The sequence below is a fragment of the Apis dorsata genome, unplaced genomic scaffold, assembly GCF_000469605.1.
Source record: "Apis dorsata unplaced genomic scaffold, Apis dorsata 1.3 scaffold_157, whole genome shotgun sequence".
Lineage (NCBI taxonomy): Eukaryota > Metazoa > Arthropoda > Insecta > Hymenoptera > Apidae > Apis > Apis dorsata.
Window position 1 is genome coordinate 202,194 of NW_006263447.1, and position 9,861 is coordinate 212,054.

The window sequence follows — 9,861 nt, forward strand, 5'->3', positions numbered from 1 at the left end:
AAAGAATTCTGACGTAGGAAAGTTTTGGATTCGCACGAGTTCGAAATTTTTCAAACATCGGTAAACTTTGCCAGAGAGAGAATGCGCGCGAACCTGAAATATCCACGAGTGAAAGACCGCATTGTTCTCGTTTTACGGGAAACAAATTTCTAGGTTTTACCTCTCTCTCTCTCTTTCCTCTCTCTCCTCCTTTTTAGTGTACGACCCATGCTTTTTTTTTTTGTTTATTTCCCCATTTTTCTCTACTATTTCGCGGTATTTTTGACATTTCGCTCCACTGTCCACCGTGAAACATACAATCTGTCCGTGAAAAAATAACTGGATCCATTTTTATTTTTTTTTTTTTTTAAAGTTGTTTAATTGCTATCTCTCACTTGTCACTGTCATTTTTGAAGATTATGCTTATAGAAATACTATAGGATACTACGGCGAATAAATACTATTTTTTTTTTTATATAGATTTATATAGGTTTTTAAAAATGTGATATTTATTTAAATGTATTTTTTGTGTATCTTCCGTCGTTTACGATTTATATTGAATTTGATAGGTGAAAGGGGTGATTTTTTAAATTGATCCAGTAAACAATTGTAATTCCAATCGTTAGATAAAATCTTTCTCATAATATTTTCTATTGTTATCAGTAATATAAATTAAATATTTTCGAAATAATTTATATCTTTCTTCCTGAAAAAAAATGTTTTCAGTCTCGAGTTAATTTATTTCTTATTCCATTTCGAGGAAAAATTTATGCGTCAATTTTGTTTCAAATATTTTTCACAAACGTAGAGCACGTAGGTGTTCTATCCTTTCTTATAAATGAAAGATTAACAGATTCTTCCGTCTGATCACTTTCACATTCTAATCTTATTCGTAGATCGCCTTCAGATCGAATGCATTTCGATGATTCGAATTGTGCAGGTACATGATAATGAGATACGATTTCGTCGATTAATCGACGATATTCCTCAACGAAGTGCAAGTCCAGTTGTAACCAGTATCAAGATTGACGTGTCAATTTATCGTATCCGTGATGCACGCACGTGAATGTCAAAACAATTATCTGAAACTGAATATAGAGAACATCCGATGAAATTAAACAGTTTAATCTTTACGAGCTTGAATCCATATTTCGAGCTATCCTCGAAAATAATACGCTCTTCTATTATATAATAATAGGAAATAGCTGATCGTTCGAAATATTCGTTTATTTTTTTTTTTTCAAATCAAATAAATTTTTCAATTATCGCTCGACTTTCAACATCGATGATATTTATTCATTCGTCTGCTTTATAGGATTTTTCTGTTTTTTTTTTTTAGAAAAAACATATAACCAGATATTATCATTAGAAAATGACTTCTTGATAAATAACAACGATTCTACAATTTACGTTTCAAGCAAGCTTTCCTTATTATTCTCTCATCGCTCTAATAAATTAAACACTTATTTATAATCTTACGAATTTAAATAATTTAAAAACTTGTTTACAAAATATAGTAATGGTTGAATAAGAGGTCGAGTTAAATAAAACGAAGAAAGTTTTAATAATTCACATAGAAATAGAAATATCTTGACGAACATAACCTATAAATATAATATTCCACCGTTAATTAAATTTAACTTTCTTTCTCCATCGCTTCGTTCAATCCAAAACCCCAGGATCATAATTTTTCACACGATTCACGGGATCACACCCGATGCCCCTCTGTAAAGAACAAGCAGAAACAATCATTATCGGCGAAAATACATTTGCGTGGGTCGTAAATATCGATTCGTCATTGTGGCCATTTTCGACGGGAGGAAGTAGGGCGTGACATTGGCTGTGGAGGACCGATTTTACCACGAGTTCGCAACGTGCAATATTCGCATCACCTCGTGCGAGGCCTGGCGGGGTCGTAGCCAACCCCTTTCGGCAATTAACGCGCGCTAATGTGACTTGTTGCGACGATAAATCATTCCTCTTGGCCGCGCGGATAATTTGAACCCTCCCCTTCTGCCTCGCCCGTCCAGTGACGGGTCACAGAGAAATCCCTGGTCGTGGATGGCCGTGTGTTGCGTGGCATAAAAAAAAAAAAAAAAAAAAAATATCGGAGAGACGCGCGGAATGACTTTATGACGGGGATAATTGGGGTGGAAGTGGAATTTTGAACAGCGGTTAGGGTGGCGGAGGGTGGGGCGCGTTTTGCAATTGAAGTGGATTCGCGAATTGAAATGTATTTCGTGGGAAATGAGTTTTTTTTTTTTTTTTTTTTTTTTTTAGATTCGTGAAGCTTTGGAAGGGAATTTGAGGTTTTTGTTTGAGGTAATCGAGTAGAGAGTAAGATAGAAGGAAGAAAGAGTGTGGAGATGATTATATATTTTTAATTTTTTCGAATCTTTGTAATTGGAAATAGATTTGTGAATTGTTGTGAATTTTGACGAATTTTTGATGCTTCTGGATTGTTTTCGAATTTTGTTATTGAACAGAAATAGGGTATTTTTGTTTTAAGACAGTTTTTTAATTGGAATTGTTTTAATGGAAACGTGTTTTTAATTATGAATGGAAATATGAAAGTACATGCATTTGTATTTTTTTTTTTTTATGATATAGTAGAAATAGTTAAAAATCGCGATTATGTATTAAGGATAATGAGGATTTTTAATTGGGATAGTTGCTTCAAAGGATGAATAAAACGATAGCACGAATGATAATTGTGACGAGTCTTGTAAAATTAACTTTAGAACTTAACAGAAGATAAAATACCTTTCTTGTTGAGAATAATGCTTTCCAACCATTTTGTGTCGTGACCTCCTTCGTAATAGCCAAGTAACATGTAAATACCGAATATCTCTTCAATGAATCTTTTCACGAGAAGTACTTTCAATTAAGAATAATCACTGGGTCGCGACCTAGAAAGAAGATAAAATGTATCAATTTTTACAATATTTTACAACAGAATTTAAGACTGGAATAACGTAATGTAAATTCATAATTGAGAATCGTGGAAACAGTGTAACACAAGAGATTGTATTACATGCATATTTGAAATGGAAAACGAAAGATTTTGCTATATTACGCAGTTTAGATTCGAAATTGAGATTACTGTGTGATGGAGACAATACAGATTTGAAACTGGAACGTAGCAGGAACGATAACGTGTTTGGAAGTATTTGAAATATTCGAGTTTGCGGGATGTGGAACAGGATGTGTTTGTTTAATAATATATTATGTGGTGCAAAATTGAAGAGGATAGTTAAGTAAAATGGATTGGATGTTCTGGATGGAGAGACTGAAGGATTTTAAAAGCATCTTCTTCTTATTAAATATGAAATCGAGAGATATACAATCTTTATATCGATATTTCCTTCCTTGTTGAATCGTGATGTTGTCCTCGATTTTTAAAAATTTTTTTAAAATTTATTTGTTTAAAACAACACGTGAATTTTGTTGTTTGTTGAACGTTTGTTTGTTTGGTACAGAGAAACGAGTCAGAAAAATTTTCTAGCAAGCAAGGGGGGGAAAAAACTTTCGTCTCTTTCAACGTTGTTCAATAATTACGATTGCAAAAAGAAATATAAAGGGATGAAAATTCCGGGACAATTACATCTCGAACGAGTAACAAGATTTCATTCAAAATTTAATTGGCTTATCCTTTCTTTTTTCTTCTTTTTTCCCCCCAATTTGTCTATCATGGAATAACCAAGATATAACGCGATTATTCTTTTTATTTTAAATTTTAAACCCGATTATCCTACCCTTTCAACTCTTAGATCGATACTCGGTCAAAGACTTTTTTCTCTTCTCTTTTTCTTTAGAATTTTGTCAAGCATGCCGAGAATACAAACGACTCACTCATTCAACGTACTTTCAAAAATCTCTTCAGATTTTATTAATAATATCGCTCGAGTACTTAGGAGAATTGGAGAGAAAAATTGTTGCTTTCAATTCATCGCTCCGAGTTGGGATAAATGTTATTTCTTTATCACAATTGACATCTTTATTCTGCAGACGTGTTTCAGATTGATTCCGATAATATTCTTTATTATTAAATTTCAATGTTGGATAATAATTATTTCGCAAATAATAAATAGCCTGTCTTTCACTTCAAGTTTTAAAAATAGAATATTTTATTCTTTCATAAGATTTTCTATTTAGATAGTCGCATTTAGACATCTTATTCCATTTGCAATATTAATATTATCCTTTCCTGTTCTATTTTCATTTGCAAGGAGTATTCCAAAAAAATTATTTCACGATTCGTCAAAAATATTTTCCATCCAAATTTGGCCTCCTTAATGATACTTCCAAATGTTATCACGATTGAAAGAACACATTGGCAAAACGGAAAAGATAAAGGCAACTTCTCATTCAATTTGAAAGAAAATTGTGATAGAAGATGGTAGAAGAGAGGAACCCTTTTCACTCGTCTTATCCAACGTATTAATAAATCCCTTCTCGACGAAATTAGCTTATCCTCTTATCAAATAATTATTGCATGGGCAAACAACCAGAGAGATGTTTGTTCTTCCCCTCACAAAGCAGAGGAATTGCAATTTCACGAGATGGATCGATATCCTGGTAAGGAAATCTCCTTTTCTTTTTTTCGAATTATTACAAATTCATTCCTCCTCCTCCTCCTCTTCCTCCGCGTTCTATGACAACAAACAAACGTTTTAATGATTAATTCACGAATCCATCGATAATCGTGGACACGAGTTGAACAAAAGCACGTTCGTGCCATTCCCGTGAAAGTATTTACCCGATACAATTGTCCAGGATGATTATCGATATTCAAAATTTACGCATATTCGACAAAAGTATATTTTTATACATTGATTAATAATCGAAGACAAACATTTGGTTTGCTGCGTCTATACTTTAACGGAGGATTATTAAAATAGTCATAATTGGATACGTACGGTAACAAATGGATAATGATAATTAATACAACCGTTTATGAGAGGCAGAATTTTAATAGAAATTGTGATTCACTGATAATTCACCTTTTATCCACAATCGTTCCTTCCTTAATAATTTAAATTCGAATTCGATTATTTAAAAATTTATTTAAATTCTCCTGGTTAAAAATACCAAACACCATCAGAATCCACCTTCGTTTCTGTAAAATATAAAATATCAAAATAATACAAGATAATAAAAATCTCCCCTTCCGATGAGGCACATCGCCATTTGTTAATTGAAAAACTATTATCTTCCAATTATTATTATTACCAAACCAAAAATTCTTAATTCTCCACCATCTAATTTTCGCCCACAGACTACGAGCAGCGATAATTTCACACAAATCGAGCAGACTCGTTGTTGTTGAATCCACGAGTTAAGTTAACACGATCAGAAACTTAATTCTTCTCCGTCATAATTTCCCTACCGTCTGGGTACCACGAGCCCTGTCGCAATAATTTCACACAATTCGCCAGCACAGGGTTGCTCCCCTCCCCCACGGTTCCACCACAGTTCCACTCCACGCGATTCCTCCACGGTTCGTCGGCCATCAGATTCGCTTCGTCGACGATTTCTCTCTTCCCCCTCCCCCTGTAATTAAAATAAACGGTTAATTAGCCGTGGAAACGGGAAGGCGCCTTCTTCTCTCCCCGGATCCTCACCAGACGAGGATCTGCACTTTTCCAACCGAGGCCTGATCCTCTGGTCGAATGGTCAAAAGAGCAAAGGCCATTTTGTGCTTGCGCCACCCCCTCCCTCCCTCACGTGTCCCCGTTTTGTGTCGCGCCACGTCCTCGCACTTGTTGAACCTCGTTAACCCGAGATTCGATACCGAGCATCGAATCGATCCTCTCCCTCGCTTTTGGTACACACGTTTCGAAAAATTGGCTTGGTTATTGGATTGGTCGTTCATTAATCATTATAATTTTCTTCATTATAAAAGAATCTCCTTTACTTTCTGGTATTATTTACATACGATACGATATTTGGATAAAATGATCTGCGAAAGCTTTACGAATTCTCAAGATACTATTTCTTAATATATTATACTATATTAATATTTCTTACGAATTCTCAGGATAATTTCTTCGATGTGTTAAAAAAGAAAGAAATGTTTCGTCTAATTCGTAAAATGGTAAATAAAATTTGAGGGGAGAAAGTTCGAGGATGGATCGCTGTCGATTTGTAGAATAATTTCTGCTCGAAATGTTAGCTTCCTTCGCTCGTTACTCATCGAGAGCGCGAGACACTTCCCGTATGAGCGGCTTATCCGTTTCATTTTCAACAGCTGGCGGCCGCGTTTGCTCGATAGGGTGGAAAGGGATCGGGCCGATTCCGTTCCGCACGGGTGAATTTTTCACGAGGACCGATCGTGTCCACGTTTCGCCTCGGATCGCGAGGGAAATTTGCGCACGCACGTGCGTGCGTGCGTCGCACATGCGGGATACGCGACTCGACGCGAGAATCGATCGGGAAGAACGCGTGCTGTGATATTACGGGTGGTGGAGAGAACGTGGAATTGTCGGACGAACTCGTGGCGACTTAAAACGCTCTTCGTATCTTTGGTTTATTATTATTATCAAGCGTGTTTCAATCGAGAGGTGAATTTGTTTTAATAAAGCGGGAATAAACAGATGATTGTTCTTCCAACTTTTTTAAAATACTTATTATAATTGTGTATTTATAGGAAATTTTAATCGTTTAAAAATTTATGCACGATGATGAAAGATGGTAAAAAGGAGATAAAATATTCGAAGAGGATATTACGATATTTAATTAGAGTGAACTGGATTGCTGTATCTGCAATTTAATTATTCTTGTTTTCATCGAGATAGTTTAAAAGTTCAAATGTAAATATTAAGATGACGAGGAGGCGTGCTTTTGCAGTAGGAATGCGGGTTTAATCTTGATTGCATACAATTGTTAAATTGCAATTATTAAACTATAAATTAAAATAAAGGGAATGTAAATTTTATTCATTGTAGAGAAAATGTTGAACAAAAATTCGTTTTATTATTATTCATATATTTTTTTCTATAATATTTATCACAATACGTTTCTTCTTATTTATCAGTAATTGCATCTTTCATTAAATTGAAAAATTATTTCATAGAAAAAAAAAAAATTCGATTCCTCTGTTGATAAACCATCTGCGCGAGAAATTGATTCTTTTTTTCATTTTTTGAATTTATACAATTCAGCGAGATTTTTATGTATTGTATTAAGGGAACGTTTCGTGATTTTTGATAGATAGATTTTTGACGTTGCTCGTCACTAAATTTCAATAACAGATGATTAAAAATAATAGGGAGAAAAATATTTTCAAGCATCGATGATAATATTAGTCGATGCAACTTCGTGACTAATTTGTGCATCTGTCAATGAATTTTTGTAATCGAATTTCATACTTTTTGCGTCGACTTTTGATCGTATATTGACAGATATATTTTTTTAAACAATCTTTGTTTAAAAAAAAATCGCCAATTATAAATCCTCACGACTAATTTTTCACGAAAAAACAAATCGATCGAATTATACCTCATTACCAAAAATTACAATTGATCAATTTATTATCCGAGTATTATAAAAATAATACTTTTTCATCATATCAATTATAAGTTATATTCATAATATAAAATTCATAATTCCAATTATAATCTCGTCTAAAAAAAAAAAAATCGATATTTTACCAGTTTGATATTCCAGAACAGTTATATTCAACATTGAATAAAAAAATAGAACCTATCGTTAAAAGATTAAAGAATTCTCTTGATTTTATCCCAATTTTATAAATTTTATAAATTAAATTACCGCAGGCACTGCGAGAATATTTTTTCTAGAACGAATTGTAAAAAAGTTCTTCGAATCCAGTGTTGTTCCACGATCCATTCGGAATACAAAAGTGGTCCTCGTTTGCACGAATTCGAGAACAAATCCTCGAATGGTGGAACCGGCGAGCGGTTAATCGCCGCACGCCTTCCGAGATCCGGGATTAACGATCTGAGGTTCTAGAACAAACATTCCGGCTCGTGACTGTGCCAGTGGTTCACGTATATGACGATTGAACCCGTGTCTGACTTGCGACGCTCTCCGTCAGGATTTTCCTCCCGTTTATCGCGGCCGATCATCCGCCGGATCCCAAAATAAGACACCTAAGTTTTATTTATCATGGTTCCGCGCAACAATTCCATCTCTATTCTTCTTTAAATTGTTGCTTTCTTCTTGGATGAAAGAAATTGAATTTTCTTGGATATTTCTTTTTTTTTTTTTTTTTGATTTTTCGAAGATTCGATTATTTCTTATTATAAACTTGTTTAATTTATAGATTTACGAAGCAAGATCAATTACGTGGAAAAAATTGGAATCTCGCTTGTAACATCGTTTATGGTATTACGTGGGGCCAAATTTCAACACACGAATATGATGCAAATTGTAATAATATAAACATCAAAATGTGTTAAAGCAGTAATTTAGATTTTCACTCGTATATAATGAAATTATCGTAATTCTATCGCACGTTATCGTTAATGAGATTAGTACGATGTTGAATATATGATTTCTTTGTAAAATTTGTATAATTATTCATAATTGTATCGCACAATTTTACTGTATATTATTAACAAACGAGATAACCACATTTCTATATAAATATTTCAATTGTTTTAGAATTTTTTAAATTTGTAATAGATATTTCAACATTTTTTTATTATACAAAATCATAATCCTCCAAACTGAGCTTGCCTTTCGACTTCAAACTCATCTCAATCTTGTGTATGACTACTAACCCACTGCAATAATCTACAAATATTTAACAGCTTGCGATTGAAAAAAAGAAAATCACAATTTCTTCTACGTATTCGACTCGAAACTTAAAAAATTCCAGACGTAAGAATTTTCGAAGCCTTCCGATCCTTTTCAACAATCTTACGAATCTTCTCTTTCCTCTCAATCAATTCTCAAATAAATGACAAATAGCTTGAGTAAAGTACTCAAGCGAAACCGCATTTATTCACGTTGCATAGGTATCCCTGCTGCTTAAAACTCTAGAACTCGCGGCGCCTCGTATCCGAGAGATTTGGAAGGGGATTGCAAAAAGCTCGTGGGAGTACAGATCTAAATTCCGAAATTTTGCGCTTTCGTCGCGTAAGCTGATTACTCTACTACCACTGGACGAAGCCGAAATTTCCAGCGAGGCTTCGGTGTTTAACCACCGATCGATATCCCGATACACCTGTTCCGCGCCAAGGAAAAAGAGAGCGAATCCTCCCTCTCTCCCTCTTCCTTTTTCTTTTCCATCCTTCGTCGAGGGATGTCGGGAAACAAGAATGGGGGAGAAGGGAGGGAGTAGAAATAATAAAAAGGAACCGAAACTAATCGACGACGGCGCCCGTCCACGGAGCGCAGAATTTCCTGAATTTCGCCCGATTTCGAAATCGGACGATACCAGTCGTTTGAGTGGTAGACGACGTGTCCGAGAGTAGCTCGTTGCTATAGAAACCTACCTCTCCCTCGTTGTGGTATGGGTGGCGGTGGGCTATGTCAGAGGTTCTCAAAACGTCGTGTGTGGTGCTGGATGGTGGTTCTACATGTGCACGGGGTGAAATCTGACGTGGCAGAATGACCGGCAAAAATGCGATGAAAGGATGGAGCGGAAGAATGCTTGGGCCGATGGCCGAAAGTGACAAAGGAGGAGCGGTGTTGAGAGAGAGAAAAAAAAAGAATATCATTTCGGGGATCGTGTCCATGAGGAGGGGGAGAAAGAGGTGTGCTTGATTTTGAATTTTTTTCTTGGATCAAAGAATTGTGAATCGATTCGCCGTGGATTATTTTGAAAATACACGCGTGTTTCTTTTGGCCATAACTCGTTTTTGGATAAATTATTATAAGAAATTATCTTAGGAATAGAATGGAATGATTGGA

General features: G+C 34.9%; 1 protein-coding gene across 6 annotated transcripts in view; it reads left to right on the top strand.

Annotated features, from left to right (window-relative positions):
- Window positions 1-9,861, top strand: part of LOC102674737 (pikachurin) — a 187,890-nt gene that overhangs the window by 33,412 nt on the left and 144,617 nt on the right. The window lies entirely within an intron of this gene.